At 38.4% G+C, this 20,965-nt stretch overlaps 1 pseudogene; it reads left to right on the top strand.

Moving 5' to 3' along the window:
- Positions 1-12,656: 12,656 nt before the first annotated feature.
- LOC138807485 (U6 spliceosomal RNA) lies at positions 12,657-12,756 on the top strand (annotated as a pseudogene).
- The last annotated feature ends 8,209 nt before the right edge of the window (positions 12,757-20,965 follow it).

Raw genomic sequence — 20,965 nt, 5'->3', positions numbered from 1 at the left:
TAGGAATATGTCTCATTCTATAAAATACATAATTATAGTAGGAATGTATGTACATATGTGATAAACAATAACAGGATATTGAGTAATTTTAATTAATGCTTTACTAATTGTTAACTGGGACACATCATTAAATGGAGACATAATTTAATGCCTAATAATTGGTAGTAATACAATCTATAATTTAATAATATGCAGACATCTCTCTTTTTGTGTATATAATATTTTTATACAACAATCTCTATCTATTTATATCTCATTCACTCCTGGGGCTCAGTGGTTGAATGTTCACCGAGGAAGCATGAAGCCCTGGGTTCGATTCCTCAGTGCACATAAACAGAAAACCCAGACGTTCTGCTGTCTTTCATTCAATTGTGTGCTAGCCTTGAGCACAAATGCTTAGGAACAGGGTCAAAGCGCATACTCAAGCCCCAGGACTGCCGCCAAAAAAAAAGTAGAATGTCTTAACTGCAACTATAGAAGGGCAAGAAGGACAGGACTTCAAACACTTCATCACAGGGCAATCTAGGAGTCTGGAGCTGACAGCTTCCACCTAACCTGACTTAGCCAGATGTAAACTGCTGCAACCCAGATCCATGGGTTATCCCCATCATCCTAGTTACCCTGGCTTATCCCCATATCCTGGGTGCTCAGGGCCTTTAAAACTTGGCAGGTAGTCTGCTAGAATCTTTGAAATATGGCTTGAAGTGGTAGAGCTCTAGTCTTGATCAAATGTTATTAGAATAGTATCCTCATGTTTTGAGTTCAAGCCCCATGGCTAACCCCACTCTCCCCCCAAAAAACACCACACTAAACCATTAGATGTGAACTTGTGTGGTTTGTGAACTGTTCCTCAAAGAATGGTGATACTGATAAAAAGCACCCTAATTCTAATGAAAGCTTGTGGAATAGAGCTAGTTGCTGAGTCCTTCACAGGGTGCAGTTGGCTGCATCCTGCATTGGGTGCTGTGTGCTGAGTCTTTCAAAGGATGCTGTGTGCTGAGTCATGCAAAGAGTGCAATGTGCTGTGTCCTTCACAGGGTGCATTCTTTCTTCGGGTCCTTATAAGATCTCCACAACTGAGATGCTTATGCAGACAAGAATATTGAGGCTCATTTATGTCCCCATGGCAGGGACAAAGATGTATTACTGAAGACTAGTAAGTTGTCTCCTGCAGACAATTGTTTTGTTTTGTTTTTTCTCATTCATGAACCTTGAACTCATGGTCTAGGTGCTGGCCCTTACCTCTTGGGCTTATGACTAGCGCTCTACCACGTGGAGACATGGATCCCCTTATAGCAGAGGCCACAGCCTAGGGGTCTATAGCTAAGGTCTGTCATCCTGCCTTCTCAGAAAGCTGAGATCTGGGTTCCAAACTATCCCAGACACAAAAGCCTATTATCTCCAATTATCTCCATGAGCCTATTATTTCCAATTCACCACTAAGAAACCCGAAGTGGAATCTGGGTGCTTGTTGCTCATGTCTGTCATCCTAGCTACCCAGGAGGATGAGATCTGAGGATCATGGTTCAAAGCTAGCCTGGGCAGGAAAGTCCTTGAGACACTTAGCTCCGATGGACCCCTCAAAAAGGTGAAGTGGTGTTTGGCTCAAGTGGTAGAGCACCAGACTTGAGGAGAAGAGTTCAAGGACAGTACCCAGGCCCAGATTTCAACTCCTACAACAATAAAGAGAAGAGAGAAACAAACTAACAAACCTAAAGTAGAGGGCTGGGAATGTGTAGAGTGTAGATTGCTTTGCATATATGAATATATGAAACCCTGGGTTTGATTTCTCAGGGCCATATCACTAAAAAGAAGCCTGAAGTGTCTCTGTTGCTCAAGTGGAAGAGGGGTATCCATGTACAAGAGAAAGTATGTGCAGTGCTCAGGACCTGAGTTCAACCTCCTGTGCACACGCGGGCTCACACTCACACACACACACACACACACACACACACACACACTCACAGACTAGAAGTGATGCTGTTAGACAAAATGGTAAAGCACCGGGCTTCTACACTGAGCTCATGGTCAGCACCCCAGCCCTGCTTTCAACCCCCAAACATAGCCAGCCAGGGCCCAACTTGGAGAGGTCAAATGTTTCAAAACCTGAAGAGCTTAACAGTCCTAGATGACAGGAAGCTTTGTGATATCAGATATGTGCTTGGATTTCCCAAGCTTCCAGAAACCTAGGAGAGACATCATAGGCCCATCATCGTCCTCAATGAAACATTTCATGGGTTTCAGTGCCCCAGTTGTCTGCCAGAAGGACTGCTGAATTATATTGAGCACTATATCTGAACACCGGAATGTAGTCTCACAATGGCAGGATAAGTGCACAGGACTTGGCCTGCCACGGGAGATGGCACAAATGGCTTCCTGTCAAACCAGAGCACTGGGGAAAGAAATAGATTGGGCTAAAATTAGACCTTTATCCTGACCTTTGGAGCCCACTCACACTCATTCTCACAATCTGACACAGATGGAGCTGTTTGTTACATAGCTGTACAGAAGTGAGGCCTTTTGTCTGCCTGTCCAGACAATGAGGGAGACTTCTTCCAGCAGGCCTGGGATGCAGAGAAACCCTCAGGCTATACTGGGAACAGTGAGGGGAGCCGCAGAACATGCACTTTCATGAAATCAGTCTCTGTTATGAAATCATTTTATTGGATACAAATTTTCTAGCTTGGTGCCATTCATAGTAACTACTCTGGAGCTTCACCTATAGGAATACATACATACATATACAATGATATGGAGGTACAGGTTATTTTTGAGGGGGCAGGTCCTGGTGTTGAACTATGAGCCTAGGCATTGTTCCTGAGATCCTTGTGCTAAAGGGTAGTGCATTAACCTTGAGTCAAAACCCCACTTCTGGGTTTTTCTGTGATCTCTTAGAAATAACATTGTCATAGACTTTCCTACGCTGGCTGGATTCAAACTCAGATTGTCTACATCTCAGACTCCTGAGGAGCTCAGATTACAATGAGAAGCCACTGGCACCTTCTTTCTTTTCTTCTTCATTTTTTAATCTGGAAACCTGACTTGTTAACATGGTCATCCCAGTGTTATGAATTTATAAGTTAACTACCCAATGTCCTTTATAGCTGCTTTCTCTAAGAAGGATTTTCCTTCCTCATCTTACCATCTGTTCATAGGTTTGAAACCAAAAGTGAGAAATGAGTGTCAGAGAATTTCTGTGCAAATGTCCACAGGACATGCCAGCTCTGTCAGTTAGCATTGAGCTACAGCAATTTACTGTCTCAAGATGGGAGGACCAAAAGCTAGAGCGATCCTTATATTGTCTGCGTTGCTTCTTTTGCCTATAAAATGATCTAATAATTAGGAGTGTTGTGTGTCTCCAACCTTAAGTATCTAGAATATACTAGAAGCATCTTCATGCATCACTTTTCTAGTGTCTCTCGAGATTTAGACTCCAGGTTTGTGTGGAGATGCTCCTTGGTGAATCCCTGAGGAAAGCCGCTTAAAACCTTTTTGAGAGATAGCCCTTCAAAGTCAGCCTGAGCAGGAAGTCTGTGAGACTCTTATGTCCAATAAACCACCAGAAAACCAGAAGTGGAGCAGTGGACCAGAAGGTACAAATGGAGCTTTGAGAGAGAAAGCCAAGCAGAAGAAACAGGCTAGACCAGGCTGGAAAGCCTGGGAGGCACTTATGTCCGATTAACGACCAGATGGCTGGAAGTGGAGCTGTGGCGGTGGTAAAGCCTCAGCCTTGGGAAAAACAGCTGAGGAACGCATCAGGCCCTGAGTTTAAGCCATGGGTTAGCCTCAAAAACGTTTTCAAAAAGAGAAGGCCACGTTTATGAATCAGTGCCCTACTTACTTATGTGTGTATATTACCTCCCTGAGTTCAAACATACTGTATGCAATGATGCTTCTCTAATTTATTTATTTATTTATTTATTTATTTATTTATTTATTTATTTATTTATTTATTTATTCATTTTTCAGATATGATCCTTGCGCCTACTGCATCATCCTCTTCATGTCAGACCCATTGCTTTCTCTTCCAGGGTTCCAGGCCTGTGTCCTTATATGATGCACACTGAAGATCTCAGCAGTCTTTATTTACATTTTATTATGAGGACAATGCAGGAACAGTCACAAATCAGGCAGGGGTACACAAGATAGGGTTTCTTAGAAGTAACCAGTCTTCAGAAAATTAAACTTGAGGAAGTAAAATGGTAGCATACTTATGTAAAAACTACCATTAAGAAAAATATGAGGAGGCTGGGAAAGTGGATTAGTGAGAGAGTGCTTGCATAGCATGCAAGAAGCCCTGGGTACGATTCCTCGGGAGCACATACACAGAAAAGGCCATAATTGGTGTTGTGGTTCAAGTAGCAGAGTGCTACAGACAGTTCCCAGGCCTTAAGTTCAACCCAAGACCTGGCAAAGAGGTACCTAGGTAGGTAGGTAGATAGATAGGAAGAAAGAAAGAAAGAAAGAACGAAAGAACGAAAGAAAGAAAGAAAGAAAGAAAGAAAGAAAGAAAGAAAGAAAGAAAGAAAGAAAGAAAGAAAGAAAGAAAAAAAAAGAAAGAAAGAAAGAAGGAAAGAAAGAAGGAAAGAAAGAAAGAAAGAAAGAAATATGATAGTTTAATCTTTGGAGGTCAGGAGGAAAGAAGGGAACACTTCCCAGTCAGGAGGCCTTTTGCAGTGTGCCTTCACACAACCACAGAGCAGGAAGACTGTCTCTTTCCCACTTCTCAGGCAACCAAGGGCCCCAGAGTCAAGAGGGCAGAGCTAGGTTCTAAATCATGTGCTTGGAGACAAAATAGAAACAGTCCTGCCTCTAGTTAGTCTGGGGATTTGCATTAATTATGTGGAGAATTAAGGAAGGAGAATGGACTGGCAGAGGTAGAAGGGTCTTCAAATCTGATAGATGGAGAGTCAAAAACCCACTCCCTAAGACCAGAAAGTAGGGGTTCTCTAATCTGTTCCTCCCCTCTCCCCCACTAAACTGGCTCTCTATTGGTAACCTAAAGGTAGCCTGAGGCTCCCTTCACATGAGGGAGGAAGGTTAATTAGTCATTGTTTGAAGAGGCCGAGTAAAGCCTGACCCGGCTGTAACTTTAACAAATGTTACAGGTTTTCCCCATTGCTGGTTGTGCCTGGAATAAATGAAGAGGTTTTGTAGCTCACTTCCCTGTTGAGTGTGTACGTTCTGCCTCCTAATCATGTAGGCCTGGTCTCTGCACCTAGCCTGGATTTTGAAACTGTTTTCTGTCCTTCAATTACAGAGTTACACTGGAGTTCTTCCTGCTAACAGAGCTAGGGCTTGGATCCTGAGAACTTCATCTGAATCCAGGATAGGTCAATAATGGTTCTTTCCTTCTTCTATAACTCGAGTACTATAAGAACATTTAATGTGCAAGTAAATTCTCATCACCAAGGGAGACACAAGAAGCTATTGAATATCTGACCTTTCAGAAGTGGAAGTCATTTTGTCATAGATTTCCTGCCCTGGCTGGCTTCACCCTGTGATCCTGAGACCTCAGCCTCCTGAGCTAGGGTGATGGGCATGAGCTACTTGTGCTCTGCTAGGTTCAGAACTGTAATGACATTGACAATACAAGTCAACTGCTTATCAAAAAAGGCTTGTGGAGCATATTAAGCCTTTTAACCTTGGACCTTTAAGAACCCTGTAGGACACAATATTACAATGCTACAGTCTGAGAGGTTGGACATATATATGTGCTACACTTGAACCTTGAGCTCTGAGTCCAATTCTGGTGTATATCAGTGTTCATCTTCCAAAGAATGTTCTCGTAATTAGCAAATAGGAAAAGTATTTTAATTAACCCTCACTCTTTTTCCAGTTGTGTGTCTCGAACTCTAGCCTGGGCACTGACCCTGAGCCCTTCAGCTCAAGGTGAACATTCTAGCACTTAATCCAAAATGCCAGATGGGTTCTTTTGGTGGTTCACTGGAGATAAGAATCTAACAGGCTTTCCTTTGGACTGTGGTCTTCAGCTCTCAGCCTCCCGAGAAGCTACGGTTCCACTTATGAGCCACTGGCATCTGGCCTATGGTTTTAGACAGTCCTGGGCTTGATTTTAGGGCCTGGGTACTCTCTCTGAGCTTCTTTTTCTCAAGGCTAGCCACTTGAGCTACTCCATAGCTTCTGGCTTTTTCTGAGTATGTGGCACTGAAGATTCAAACCCTGGCATTCATGCATGCTGAGCAAGCACTTTACCACTAAGCCACATTTCTAGCCCCACCCTCACAATGTTATACCTCACTTGCCTATCTTCAAGAAAAGGCTTCTGAGTATAAATCATCTAAAGAAAACCCGATAGGAAGTTTCCAAAGATAAATAAGACAAAGCTCATACTTGTGAGAGACTCTAATCATGTGAATACTGTGAAAAATGCTTCCATTTAATTATGTATTATGTTTCAACACTTAATCAAATATTAATGAAAATGAGTCAATGTCCTCAATTATTGGGTATAATTTTATAATAGATGTGCAAAATGTAATAAATATTATGTGTATAAAATACTAAATACAGTAATCAACATATAAATGAATCAAAGGAAAATAAAATACAAAATCATTCTTTTTCTGTGGGGGTCCGGTTGTGTGGCTTGAACTCTGGGCCTGGGTGCTCTTCCTCAGCTCTTCAGCTCAAGGCTAGCACTCTACCACTTGAGCCACAGCGCCACTTCGGGATTTTTTCTTTTTGCTTATGTGGTGCTGAGGAATCGAACCCAGGGACTCAGGCATGCAAGGCAAGTGCTCTACCACTGATCCACCTGAATCATAATATGAAATTAACATACATATGTAAGTATATATATATCATATATTACACATGTATAGAGATATATTTTTTCCATTTCAGGGCCTTCATTCAGGCCCTGGGAACTCTAGCCTGAATTTCTTTCCTCATGGACAGTGAGCTTTGCCTTCACCCATGATGCAAAATAGTTATCTGGACGGTGAGCTCAAATCCTAGCAATGGCAGAAATACTGGCCCCAGTTCCAAGACACTGATATAATTTTTTAATGGAAGCAGTTATGTTTATTCAGTTCCATACTGAACATTTTAAAAAGTGTAGAATTTTGTACAGCTATTCACTCAGAGATCCTTCCCTTACCTCCAAAATGCTTCTCTGAGAACTACATTGTTTGTCTTTGTTCGTTTTTTATTGCAAAAATATTTTACAGGAGCAAGGTAATGAGTAAATTTCATATTGAGCATTGTTACCTTCTCCTTTGTTTTCCCCCTACTATACTTTCCCTCCCATCAACACAACTACCTCCCCCTGCTTAGGTTAGTGATTAGGTTTCATTTTTGGTTGGCACAAAGTTTGAACTCAAGTAGTAGCAAATCTTCCCTCACATTGCTACAGATTTACCAAGACCCTGAGTTCAAATCCCAGGCTAGGAAAGAAAACTAGCAGAAATTCCAAACTAGGTAGCTTTATTTTTTTAATTTAGTTAAATAATTATATTTTCTTTATTCTTTTTCCTTTTTTTCTTTTGGTCAACCATGGGGCTTGATTTCAGGTCATGGAAACTCTGCCTCAGCTTAGATCTCTCTCGGCTTGGGTGCAGCCTCCAGAACCATAGCTGATCCTAAGATCCTAGGCCCAGGGGAATTTCTAGAAAAAAAAAAAACCTGGAAAGTAGAAAAAGTGGCAACCTTCAGGGGGCTGGGGTTTTATTATTTTTTTCTTTGCACAATGACCATCCTGGGTTTGAATGACATGGCTGCAAAGTAGATATGACCTGCCATTGCTGATGGCTTGTGGGCTATCAGTGAAGCCATAGGACAACCTGTGAACATAGGCCCTGGGTTCAAATCCAGTCCTGACACCAATGGCAGGAGATCACAAGAGACTCATTCCTATGCATGGGAATATCCATTGAAAGAGTAGTTCATGCATCCGTCTAGTCTAAAATTGGATGCAATAGTCCTAAAATGCTGATTGATCGTAATGTATAGTTTATTAGGCATTAAAAGAATAATATTCCTTCAATGGTGGTATAATAAAAACCTAAGAGTTGGTAGGAACGTAGTAGGTGTCATTCAATCATAGATAGACGGCTCTGGCACTCTTTAACAATATATATTTCTTTGTATATCACCGTCTGCCTATCCATGTATCGCTGTTTTGGCCAAAACTGGGGGTCAATCTCAGCGCGTGGGAACCACTTGACAGCTTCATTGGCTAGAGGCTCCCATGCTCAAGCTCACCCATTCATGAATTGGGCCTGCTAGGCCCTGAGATCAGATCCTAGCACTGCCAGGCATGATGGAGAACACATACATCTAAAATCTAGATTCTATGTGATAGGATGTAAACAATGTAATAAATGGTATGTGTCATCAGAGTCAATAAAATAAGTGGTAAATAAATTAATAAAACAAGAAATAAAATGAATAAACACGCCAAACACAATATGGACTGAACATCTGAAAAGAAGTATAAATCCTATTGTTGAGATGTATATAAGGAGTAACTTTTCCAGGACTGAGGCTTGAATTCAGTCCCCCTAGGAGGAGGGAATGGCGGGAGATACTGAGATACTTTTTTCTGGACCTAGGAAGAGTCATGGCTTGTGATCTATCTCATCCTTGAATGAGTAGTTTGTGCATGATGCGAGTAGGAAATGATACGCAAGACTCATGTGGTATAGATTATTTGTAAAGAAGAGTTAATGAAGCATGACAATAATCATCACAGACATGAAATGAATGCATCAGAAAATACCCAAATATAGGTACACACAGATTGGATTCCATCACAAGTCACCATCAATCCTACTCTATACAAATATGTACTTATTTGCATTCTACCTTCTACTTATGAATGGATGACTATTGTGCTCCCCACTCTCCCCCCACGGGGGCTCAAATTCAGGTACTGGGAAGGCCTAGCTCCTTTGTCGCTCACAGGCTGTTGTGCTCATATGGACCCATTCACCAATTTGGCCTGCTAGGCCCCGAGTTCAGATCCCAGCCTTGCCAAAAGATTCATCTTGATGTAAGACGCCAATGGTTGCATATGTTTTCCTTTCCTGTGCAAGTCTTGGGTCTCAGCTAGGATGGAGAATGCATGGGCCACCCTGTGGTCATGGGAATAAGTTGTTATCCATGTCAGCCCAGTTATACGTGTCATCATATACATGAGAAAATACACAATAATCCATGAATAGAATACAAAATAAACACAATATGTACACTCAATGCACGATGCAGTCCCCACACGGATGTGAATATACATCCCATGTTTAAATGATGCATTAAGCACTATTTTGGCCTCCATGTGGCTCGATCTCAGTTCCTCGGAAGAGCCCATCTTCTTAGTGGTTCAAAGTCTGGTGTGATCACGTGGACCAATTGGGCAGTTGGGCCTCCTAGGACCTGAGTTCGAAGCCCAGCAATGCCAAAAATTCACCCTGATGTGAGAAGCCAGTCATTGCACCTGTTTTCCTGTGCTGTGCAAATTCTGAGTCTCAGCCAGTATGGAGTATATATAGGCAAGTGAAGTCAGCTTATATTTCCATAATTCATTCATCTGCAATAACAATTTGCAAGACTGGAGATGTGAAGCACTTAGACATGATTTTATTCTCGTTCATTTGGAAGATTAATCTTTAGTCAAAAGGAACGTTTAAAAATGGCTTAGAATTTATTCCGACCAGTTTTTATAAATGGCTTTGTACAATGGTATGTGATTATTTTATTTTACATAGGATGATTTTTTCTACTACCTATAAGTTTTGGAAAAAGAAGAAAACTAAAATTTACTACTTAGAGGAATATGATAGAAATAGAAGACAGATTTTATGTTTGTCAAATCTCTCATCAGTACCCATATTCAAGACTTAAAGTCATATTTCTTACTATGTTAGACAGATAGGGAAAATATATGATAAGGCAACACATGATAAGGCAACAATTAGTGACTTTAAAATGTACCTTCTTATGTGATGAAATTTACTTTATTAGGTAATATTTGTGTTTGAATTATGGGAGGCTGATCTATTTAACACATTTCTGGAAGGCACCTACTGAACAACACAAATGGTGGGGGGTAGAATTTCTGCACTTTAATGAATGGTTGAACTTGTTTGGTATTAGTGCTGGGTACGTAAATCAACTCTATTCTAACTAGCTCCCTACACTTGAAAACCTTGTAATGTCACTATCATCTACTTGTCAAGTGTTATTTTGGTGAATATGATTTTTAAAAGTTTATTTGAAAAGGAATATACTTTCAGGAGATTAAATGTAGGTTACATTGGTTTGAGAATGACATTTTTATACTACAGAACCAAGTTTTACTGAAGTACCAGTGTTTTGAAGCACTAAGGGTATTCTCAATTAATGTTTTTCTAAATTATATTTGACCTCTAAATCAAGTTTTCCTAGTCTTGGTAGACCAATTACGATCTATCATTCCAGAAACTATTTTTTTGGCTGCACTGAAATCTTTCATTCATCATTAGGAGAAAGGTATTAAAAATAACCTTGTTCATTTGTGATTTTGTTCACTCATATGGGCTGGTCATCTGTCAATTGAATGTTTGAATTACAGTACTTTCTCTCAGATTTTGTGATCTCATCTTTCATTTTAACTTGCCTTGCATTTCACAATTGATTACTGCTAATTCTTGTAAGCAATTGTGGCCCTGAAATATTATAGGAAATGGGAAATTGAGATGTGTCTTTAATTATTTTCTGTTGGCATGTTGCCTGGGCCTATGTGAGAAGTCATGCCCTTGTTATCTGATGATGCAGATAACTGGGATCTGTTATCCTAGGACCCGTGGGTCCTGCAGAAGAATAATAGCTTTTAGACATCATATCAGCAAAACCTGGGTATAATCAGAAAGAATGCTTCAGAAATATGGAGAAAAACACTTTGGGACCAGCAAGTTAAAACAATACACAGAGCATCAGAATAAAATCCCTTATAGATTAGCAGAAAACAATACTGTTATTTTACCATGTGTATTCAGAAGACCACGACACTTAGAAGGTATCACAAGCTTATACTGAAGATATTGCATTGATACTTTTTATATTCTAATATATATTCTAAACCTAATTATTTATATTCAAATCTATTTATGGGAATAAATGTAAATATATTTGTCAAATTATCAATTCTAGTAAGATTCACTGTATGAAATTTAAAATCAGCACATATAAATATAAAATATATAAGTACATATAATATAAAAATTGTTTTGCATTGTTGTGTTGTGTTTAGGGAATCAAAGGCAACTCTGTTTTAAAGTATTATTCCATTATCTCTACCTCAGTTTTTGGTAGAGTTAGACTTAAAGCTTTACCATTTGTAGACAGGCAGCCTAGAGGCAAGAGGAAACACTGTGATTAAAACATTACAAATTTAAGGTCTAATATCGAGGAGAAACATATGGACTTCTCCAGGAGCTATTGCAATATTTGGTGATAGAATGTCAGTAGTGTAAGTTCCTGCTTGGTTGGATGATAGGTCAGGACAGTAGGTAATCATGCCTATGAACAATTTTTTCACTTTCTTGGCTTTAGCTACTTTTGAAATGATACGTATAATAAACAATTATGTTTTGATAAAATACCTTCCATTCTGAACAATTCTGTCTGAACTGTTCATCTCTCTATGATCCCTTGTAACTAAGATTATTTTTGTTCCAGTAAGACAATCCATGCTGTCAAGGTAAGATATTCTGGTTGGTCTGTTCCTACATGGAAGAAAGGTAAAGGTTCAGTGTCAATGTCTAGTGCGTTGGGGTCCCTGGGTAAGGGTCACAAAATCACCAGGACACAGGGGATGCAGAGTGCAAAGAGCAATTGCCACTGCATGCTGTGCTTTATTGTTAGTGGGTATTTAAAGACTAGCAAGCATAATATTTGCCAAGATTTGGTCAGAAAACATTCACACAAAAGATTTCCACAGATACATTTTTACTTAACCTATGAGAGAATGTCTAGGTATATTATTATCTAAACTATTTTAGAGCAAGCTCAAACCACTTCTCCAATCTCAGGAAAATGCTTGACCAGCTGTTCATCTATGCTTAAGCAAGCAGAAGAGCCACTTCCTCAGCTCCCAGGAGTCTGTGACATGTTTTGAGAAAGGGAGAGGGAACATTTTCCCTCTGTACCCTGGCGTTCCAAGAGCTTTCCTAATCCCAAACACAGTCCTCAGATAATCCCGAGGCTGGAGCCTGCATCATTCTGCCCCCTCAACATAGACCCTGAGTCTTCACAGTTCAGGTAGACATTTGTCCCAGCAAGAGCTCATTTGGGAAATTTTAAGCTGCAGAAAGTTAGAAGTAGCTCTTAAGCAAGGCTTACATTGAATCCATTAGCTCCACAAAGCTAACTCAGTTGATAAATAAGTACTTGAAAAGCCACCACCTTTGGACTTAGCTGTAAAGGCTTCAAAGTATGATCAAATTTAAAATGAAAATGACAAAATAGTCATTGACAAAAAATTGTAAATGTGAGCAATCGACCAAACTATATAAGTTTTTTCCACTGTACTTAGAGTAAATAAGATCCATAGCATTTTTAGGAACAATAAGGGTTCCTTGTTACAAATAGGCAACCATGGATAAATGCCTGTATAAAGATTGTATCATTACTTACTTAAATTTAGAGGATACTACATGCTTCAGCAACAGGTCTACCCAAATTACAACAATACAGAGATTAACATGGCACTTGCACAAGGATGATATGAAAATTTGTGAAGTATTCCATATTTTTCATTCTTCTGATGCAAGATATGAAAAACAGTTATTAAAAAGTTGATTACAAAAATACAAGTGTAACAATACATGTAATTCATAGAATTAAAGGTTAGTTTGACATCAGTGTATTAAATTTTCACCTTAGAAAGGCCTTTACATAGTATAACCTTTACAAAACTTGAAATTAGATAATATTGCCATTTTATCCCAAAGAAATAAAATAAGAAACTACGAAAAAAAGGAGTCTTAAAATTCTTCTATGTGGAATGCAATCTGAAAGGTCACATTTATCAATGAATCTATACATTATATAGCAATGTAGAATTCAAAGTATTATATCTAGGAGAGAATGAAATAGATTATGAACATTACACAAACATAGATATTCTTTTTTCAGAAAAGCACCCGGAACATCTTTAGTTTCTATACTATTCATTTCAACAGATAAGTTAAAATTATTTCTGATTTAAAGAATCACAAACTCTGCAGAAATCATTATAGATGTATACAAACAACTCTTGAATACATTTTGATATCAAAGTCATGCAATTCACTTAGAAGAATACCATGGAATACATAAATATTTATTGTAAGATATTGCTGCTGCTTTGCATTGTGAAAAAAATTTGTAGGGACACCAAAGATGGACTGGCATTTTTGAAATTTAAGAAACCAAACCATTACGACTTAGGAGAACAATTTGTACAGCCTTCGACAACTTCAAAGAGGTAGTGATACATACTTATCCTTTTGGAAATAGCAAATGCAGTTCTTCAAAATTGTTCTTCAGACCTGGTTTGATATAATGGTTCAACAGAAGGAGATACAGAGTATCTTTGCTATTTCTATTCCCAGCAGCAAGATGCAAGGAGGTCAAGAGGCCTTTAGTTTGGGGATTGGTATCTGCATCATGATGAAGTAATAAAGAAGCCATTCTGATATTATTCCACATATAAGTACTGTGCAGGGGTGTCCAGCCATTCAGAGTTATTGCATGAATATCTGCCTTGAGCTACCAACTAATGGACAATGTCTAAGTGTCCACTCTAGGCTTCCCAATGAAGAGGGTATACTCATCCTCATCCCTAGAATTCATCTGGGTGGCCATTTTGGAAAGCAGTGTTCACAACACAGTAAGCCGATACATTTCAACATTCCAAAGAAGAAATTTGCTTGGATCCTACTCCATTTTTTTCTTGCAATTGATACCATTCCTAATTTTTTCATCTTGTTCCTTGTCTTCGTCAGAATTGCCTAACCAGAGATTTTGAGTACCAGTGGGAATGAGGTGTCCATGTATTTCCCCAATAGTTCACATTGGTTGAACTGGTCAGAAAAAACTGGTGAATGTTCTGCATATGTTTTTTCACCATGATATATTTTGTCTTTTTCCATTTTTACTATTCTAAATTATTCTAACTGGAGAGTAGTGAATTATAGGGAGCAGAGGAAAGATTTTCCTCAGTATTCAATGGTACAGACTGAAAATCAGGACCAGTGGTGTCTTCATGTGCAGCTTATTCTAGGAAAGAGAAAATAGGAAACAATGCCTTCTATGTAAATGATTTGGGAAATACCATGTTATAGTGTACGAGAACTCACTATTCAACATATGGGATTTAAGAGCTTTCTAATAGCTTTCTAATGTTGGTATCCAACATTAGAAAAAATGTATAATGCAGTAATAAAATAGAAGTCCTTTGTATGACTACCTAAATTCTTATTTTTTTTTAAAGACACTTGTTTTCATCTAAAAATAGGCCTATCTATTGTCTTCAGGTGATTTTGATGATTGAAGATGCTTAATGAGAAGTCAAAATGTATTAGTAGTCCTTTGCTATCAATTAAATTTCACTTTTTCTTCTTGGAGAATATAATGATCAAAGCAATAGTTCAGAATCAGCAAGCAATAATTCAGAATCATGCGTCAAGTACAAGTGAATCACCAGTAAGTAATCCTCGATTCCATTTTCCACAAAGTTTTGTTACAGATACAATCTGCCTGCCTTCTCTAGCTGCTTTCCTAGCCTGGATCTATTCTTTCATTTTATAGGAAAAGTGTGAATCAACTGATTTCAGTCAGATCTGTTAGTAGAATTATCAAGTATTGAGATTCTTTTTTTTTTTTTTAAATTAGTTGTGGGGCCTGACCTCTATGCCTGGGCACTGTCCTTGAGCTCTTCAAATCAAGGCAAGTGCTCTACCACTTGAGCCACAGCACCACTTCTATATTTTTCTATTCATGTGGTGCTGTTTTTGGAAATGGCAGAGCAGAAAGTGAAATGATGCAACCAAAAATAGAAAAGCAAAATAAATTAGGATAATTATGGAGCAATCATATTGTCTATGAGAACCATAAAACAGAGAGAGGAAAAGAGATACAGATGTGCAACGACCTAGCTAGCCACAAAATCCATGCTTCTACTCAATTTACAGAGCAAACAAGTTTTTTTTTATTTTTTTAAAAAAGATGGAAATAGAATTCATGTATTTACTTGAAATTAGTAAATACATTGTTAGTCGCCTACATAAAGAGACATAGCTTTGACCAAATTACAGATAAGAATCTTAATCCTTGGCCTGGGAAGGTGGCTCAGTGTAGAGTGCTTGACTTGCAGCTTACTACAGTGCAGACACTACTTTCCAAAAAGGCCACTCATATGAATACTATGTATGAGCATAAGTATAATCCTCTTTATCGGGAAGCCTAGAGTGGACATTTAGACATTGTCCATGAGTTGGTATCTCAAGGCAGATATTTATCCAATAACTGTGAATGGCTGGACACACCTGCACAGTGCTTATATGTGGAACATATTGCAACAGCATACACACACACACACACACACACACACACACACACACACACACACACACACACACACACACACATACACAAATCATCAGATTTCTTCTTAAGTATTTTTTGTGTATGGTCTTAAGAAGAAATTTACATTACTAACGAATTTCTGACAGAACAATATAATCACTGTACATCTTCCTTCTATACTCTCAATATTAAATTGCTATATAAGTATGTGCAATAGATAAGTATAGGAAAAAGTAGGAGCCACACTGGTGGCTCATGTCTTTATTCCTAGCTAATCAGAAAGACAAAATCTGATGATTGTGGTTTGAAACCAGACAAAGAAAAATAGCCCATTAGATTCTGGTTTGAAAGTAACCAGCAAAAGCTAGAAATGGAGCTGTCTTACAAGCAGTAAGATGCTAGCCTTGAGAAAACTAAATCAAAATAAATAACAAATTCTGAGACCGAGCCAGGCCTTGAGTTCAAGCTCTAGTATTAGCACCAAACTAATGAATGAATGAATGAACTAAAAATAAATTAAATGGTCACATGTGCAGAGACAGGGAAAATGTAACCACCGTGGTGAGTGGATTATGAATTATTTTGTAATAAGGCAAATTATCATTTTTCCTAACCACTAATATTTTTTTGGACATACTTTGTTTTTTTATTGTGAAAATACTGTACAGAGGAGTTACAATTACATGGGCAAGATAGTGAGTACATTTCTTATCAAGCATTGTAGCCTCCTCCGTTGTTTCCCCTTCCTGTCCCTTTCCATCCTCCCCACCCAATCCTCCCCACCTTCCCTTCTCCCCTATCCTCCCCACCCCCTGCACGAAAGTTGTAAAGTTCGTTTTCAACATAACCACTCGTACATTTCACTGTTGCCATGGGTCTACCTGTATGGACATAATTTGTATCGGTAAATCATGAGTGTCTTCCAGTAGTTCGAATGTTATTAGAACTTAAGTCTCCTTAGAATTAACATATACATTTATGACTCTTAGTGAGGACAAATAAGCCTGTATTATATTCAGATTTTCTGAGCTTTCTTCTGGTGCATTTTGTTTTGCTTTCTCATAGGATAGCTAGTGAAATATCATAATAATTTGGTCCTCATATCCCTTAGGTTCTTTTCTTTTCTTTTCTTTTTTATTTTTTTGTGAACATACTGCACAGAGGGATTACAATTACATGGGCAAGATAATGAGTACATTTCTTATCAAGCATTGCATATTCCTCCTTTCTTTGCCCTTCACATCCCTTCCCAGATTCCCCCCCGCCCCCCCACCCAATCCTCCGCCCCCGTCCTCCCTTCCCCCCCCCCCCCCCCGCACCAAAGTTGTAAAGTTCGTTTTCGACATGACAACATGTATTTCTCATTGTTGCAACGGGTCCAACTGTATCCTTAAACGACTTGTTTTTCCACCTCTCCTCTACAAATTGTACCAACATCAAATATAGTGAAAGCAGGGGTTATACTGTGGGGGAGGGAGATACAAAGCAACAAAAAAATAATCTTATAAATGCGTTAGAAACAAATGCATGAAAGAAAAAAAACATTAAAATACATATCTAAGGGTTCATTTTCCTAATATCACATTATCTGACCTTTTCTTCTTGACACATAAATATACTAGATATTGGAAATAAGGGAAACCATGGGACCTATGTTTCTTTGGACTTGGCTTACTTAACTTAATATAAATTTTTCCAAGTCTTTCCATTTCCTAACAAATGGGGCAATATCATTTTTTCTGATGGAGGCATAGAATTCCACTGTGTATATATACAACTTTTACTTGATCCATTCATCTACTGAGGGGCATCTGGGTTGGTTCCATATCTTAGCTATGGTAAATAATGCTGCAATAAACATAGTTGTGCTGGTAGCTTTAGTGTGGTCTTGTTTGTAAACATTTGGGTAAATACCCAAAAGTGGTATTTTGCTGGGTCATAGGGGAGCTCAATATGAACTCTTTTGAAGTACCTCCATACTGCTTTCCAAAGTGGTTGAACAAATTTACACTCACACCAACAATTCAGTAAGGTTCCCTTCTGTCCATATCCCCTCCAGCATCTGTTGTTGTTAGAGTTCTTGATTTTTGCCATTCTAACTGGGGTGAGGTGGTATCTCAATTTAGTTTTGATTTGCATTTCTTTTATGGCTAGGGAGATTGAGCATTTCTTCATGTTTCTATTGGCCATCCTTCTTTCTTCTTCAGAGAAGTTTCTCTTTATGTCTTTAGCCCACTTATTTATTGGGCAGATGTTTCTTTGAGGATTTGTTGGTGGCGGATTTAATTCTTTAAGTTCCAAGTATATTTTAGATATGAGACCCTTGTCCATTGTATGGCTATTGAAGTCCTTCTCCCAATCTGTGGCCTTTCTATTGATCTTGCTAGCTATGTCCTTTGCCATGCAGAAGCTCTGAAACTTCATGCAATCCCATTTGTCCAACCTTTCTGTGATTTCTTGTGTTTCCGGGTCTCTATAAAGAAAATTTCGGCCTGAGCAAGGAGACCTAATGTTTCTCCTATTCCATCCTGTAATGTTTTCAGAGTGTCTGCTTTGACTCCGAGGTCTTTGATCCATTTGGAATTGATTCTTGTGCCGGGTGATATAAAAGGATCTAGCTTTAGTTTTCTACAAGTAGTTAACCAATTTTGACAGCACAATATACTGAAGAGGTTGTCTTTCTTCCATTCTATTTTTTTACCTCCCTTATCAAATATTAGATGGCTATAAGTCTGTAGGTTCATTTCTGGGTTTTCAATTCTATTCCATTGGTACTGAGGTCTGTTCTTATGCCAGTACCAAGCTGTTTTGATTACTATGGCTTTATAGTAGAGTTTGAAATTTGGTATTGATATTCCTCCAGCAGTGTTCTTTCCGTTGAGGAGCGTTTTTGCTATTCGGGGTCTTTTATTGTTCCATATGAATTTTTGAATGCCTCTTCTATTTTCTTGAAAAACGAGGTTGGAATTTTGATAGGTATCTCATTGAATTTGTAGATAGCCTTGGGAAGTATTGCCATTTTCACAATGTTAATCTTTCCAATCCAGGTGCATGAAATGTTTTGCCATTTTCTAAGTTCTGTTTTGATTTCATTTTCCAAGATTTTAAAGTTTTAATCGTAAATGTCCTTCACTCCTTTGGTTAAGTTAATTCCTAGGTATTTTATTTTTTGAGGGGATATTAAAAATGGAGTTACTTTCATAATTTCAGCCACACTTTTCTCATTGTTGGGATACAGAAGAGCCATTAATTTTGGGGCCTTAATTTTATACCAGTCTACTTTGCTAAAGTTTTGAATCAGCTTGAGTAATTTGGGAGTGGTGTCGATGGGATTCTTTAAATACAAGATCATGTCGTCTGCGAAGAAGGAGAGTTTTATTTCTTCTTTCCCTATTTGGATCCCATTTATGTTTGCATCTTGTCTTATTGCTGTAGCTAGGCATTCTAATACTAGATTGAACAGACGTGGAGAGAGTGGACATCCTTGTCTTTTTCCTGAGTTAAGAGGAAATGGCTTTAGTTTTTCACCATTAAGTATAATGCTGGCTGTAGGTTTGTCATATCCAGCCTTTATTGTATTGAGGAATGTTCCATGGATTCCTAATTGTTCCAAAACCTTCATCATAAAAGGGTGTTTAATCTTGTCGAATGCTTTTTCTGCATCTATTGAGATAACCATGGGGTTCTTATCCTTGCTCCTGTTGATGTGATGAATTATATTAATTGATTCACGTATATTGAACCAGCTTTGCATTCCTGAAATGAATCCTGTATGATATTGGTTTATGATTTTTTGGATGAATTGTTGAAGTCGATTGGCCAAAATTTTGTTGAGAAGTTTTGCATCAATGTTCATCAAAGAAATGGGTCTACAGTTTTTTTTCTTTGATGAGTCGCTGCCTGGTTTTGGGATGAGGATTATGATGTCTGCATAGAATGTGTTCGGTAGTGAACTTTTTCTTTCAATTTCATTGAAGAGTTGGAGGCGTATTGGTGTGAGCTCTGCTTTGAAGGCCTTGTAGAATTCCGCTGTAAAACCACCTGGTCCTGGACTTTTCTTAGCTGGGAGGTCTCATATTGCTGTTTCTATTTCAATGCTTGATATGGATCTGTTAAGATGGTTTAACTCATCTTGGTTTAGTTTTGGAATGTCAACATTTACTAGGGAAAGGTCCCTTTCTGTCAAGTTCTCAAACTTATTAGCATAAAGTTTTGAGAAATATTCCCTTATAATATTCTGAATCTTGGTTGTTTCTGTGGTGATGTTTCCATTCTCATCTCTGAGTTTATTAATTTGGGTGTATTCTCTTCTTTTTCTGATAAGATTTGCTAAGGGTCTGTCAATTTTGTTAATTTTTTCGAAGAACCAACTCTGTTTTGTTCATTCTTTCAATAGTTTTTTTGGATTCTAATTCATTTAATTCTGATTTAATTTTAATTATTTCTTTCTGTCTACTGGATTGGGGTTTATCTTGATGCTCTTTTCAAGGAGGTTTAGATATGTCATTAAATTGTTGGTTTCAGATCTCCCCAATTTGTTGATGTAGGAGTTCAGAGCTATAAACTTGCCTCTGAGTACTGCCTTTGCTGTTTCCCAAAGGAGCTGGTAATTTGTGTCCTCAGTTTTGTTGAATAGCATGAACATTTGAATTTCCTTTCTAATCTCTTCCATGACCCACTCGTGATTCAGCAGTGTGTTGTTCAGCCTCTATGTTATACCGGACTTTCTTTGGTGGCTTTTGGTGTGGAGTTCTACTTTTATTCCCTTGTGGTCAGAGAGAATGAAAGGTATAACTTCTGTTTCTGAATTTAGACAAGTTTGCTTTGTAGCCTAAAATGTGGTCTATTTTAGAAAATGTAACATGTGCTGCTGAGAAAAACGTGTATTCTAATGCTGCTGGGTGAAATATTCAGTAGATGTCTGTTAAATCTTGTTGATCTCTGCAGCTGTTTAGATCTGTGGTTTCTCTGTTTAGTTTTTGCCGAGTTGATCTATCTAGTGGGGAGAGTGGTGTTTTAAAATCCCCAACTATTAATGTATTTGCATCTATGTGGGATTTGAGGGAAAGTAGTGTTTCTTGGATAAATTTGGGTGCTACATTTTTTGGCGAATAGATATTTAGAATTGTAATATCCTCCTGCAGGAGAGAACCCTTAATTAGTATGTAGCAACCTTCTTTATCGCTTGTCACAAATTTTAATATGAAGTCTATTTTATCTGATATTAGGATTGCAACTCCTGCCTGTTTATGGGGGCCATTTGCTTGGTAGATTTTGTTCCAGCCTTTAGCATTGAAAATGTGCTTTTTTTATGGGCAAGATGTGACTTCTGAAGGCAGCAGAAAGAAGGAACTTTTTTTTAATCCAGCTAGGCAGTCTATGTCACTTAATTGGA

The sequence above is a fragment of the Dipodomys merriami genome, unplaced genomic scaffold (assembly GCF_024711535.1).
Source record: "Dipodomys merriami isolate MVZ:Mamm:240054 unplaced genomic scaffold, mDipMer1.0.p SCAF_101, whole genome shotgun sequence".
In the NCBI taxonomy this organism is placed as follows: domain Eukaryota; kingdom Metazoa; phylum Chordata; class Mammalia; order Rodentia; family Heteromyidae; genus Dipodomys; species Dipodomys merriami.
The sequence above is the reverse complement of the archived record's forward strand: the minus strand, read 5'-3'. Positions and strand labels throughout refer to the sequence as shown.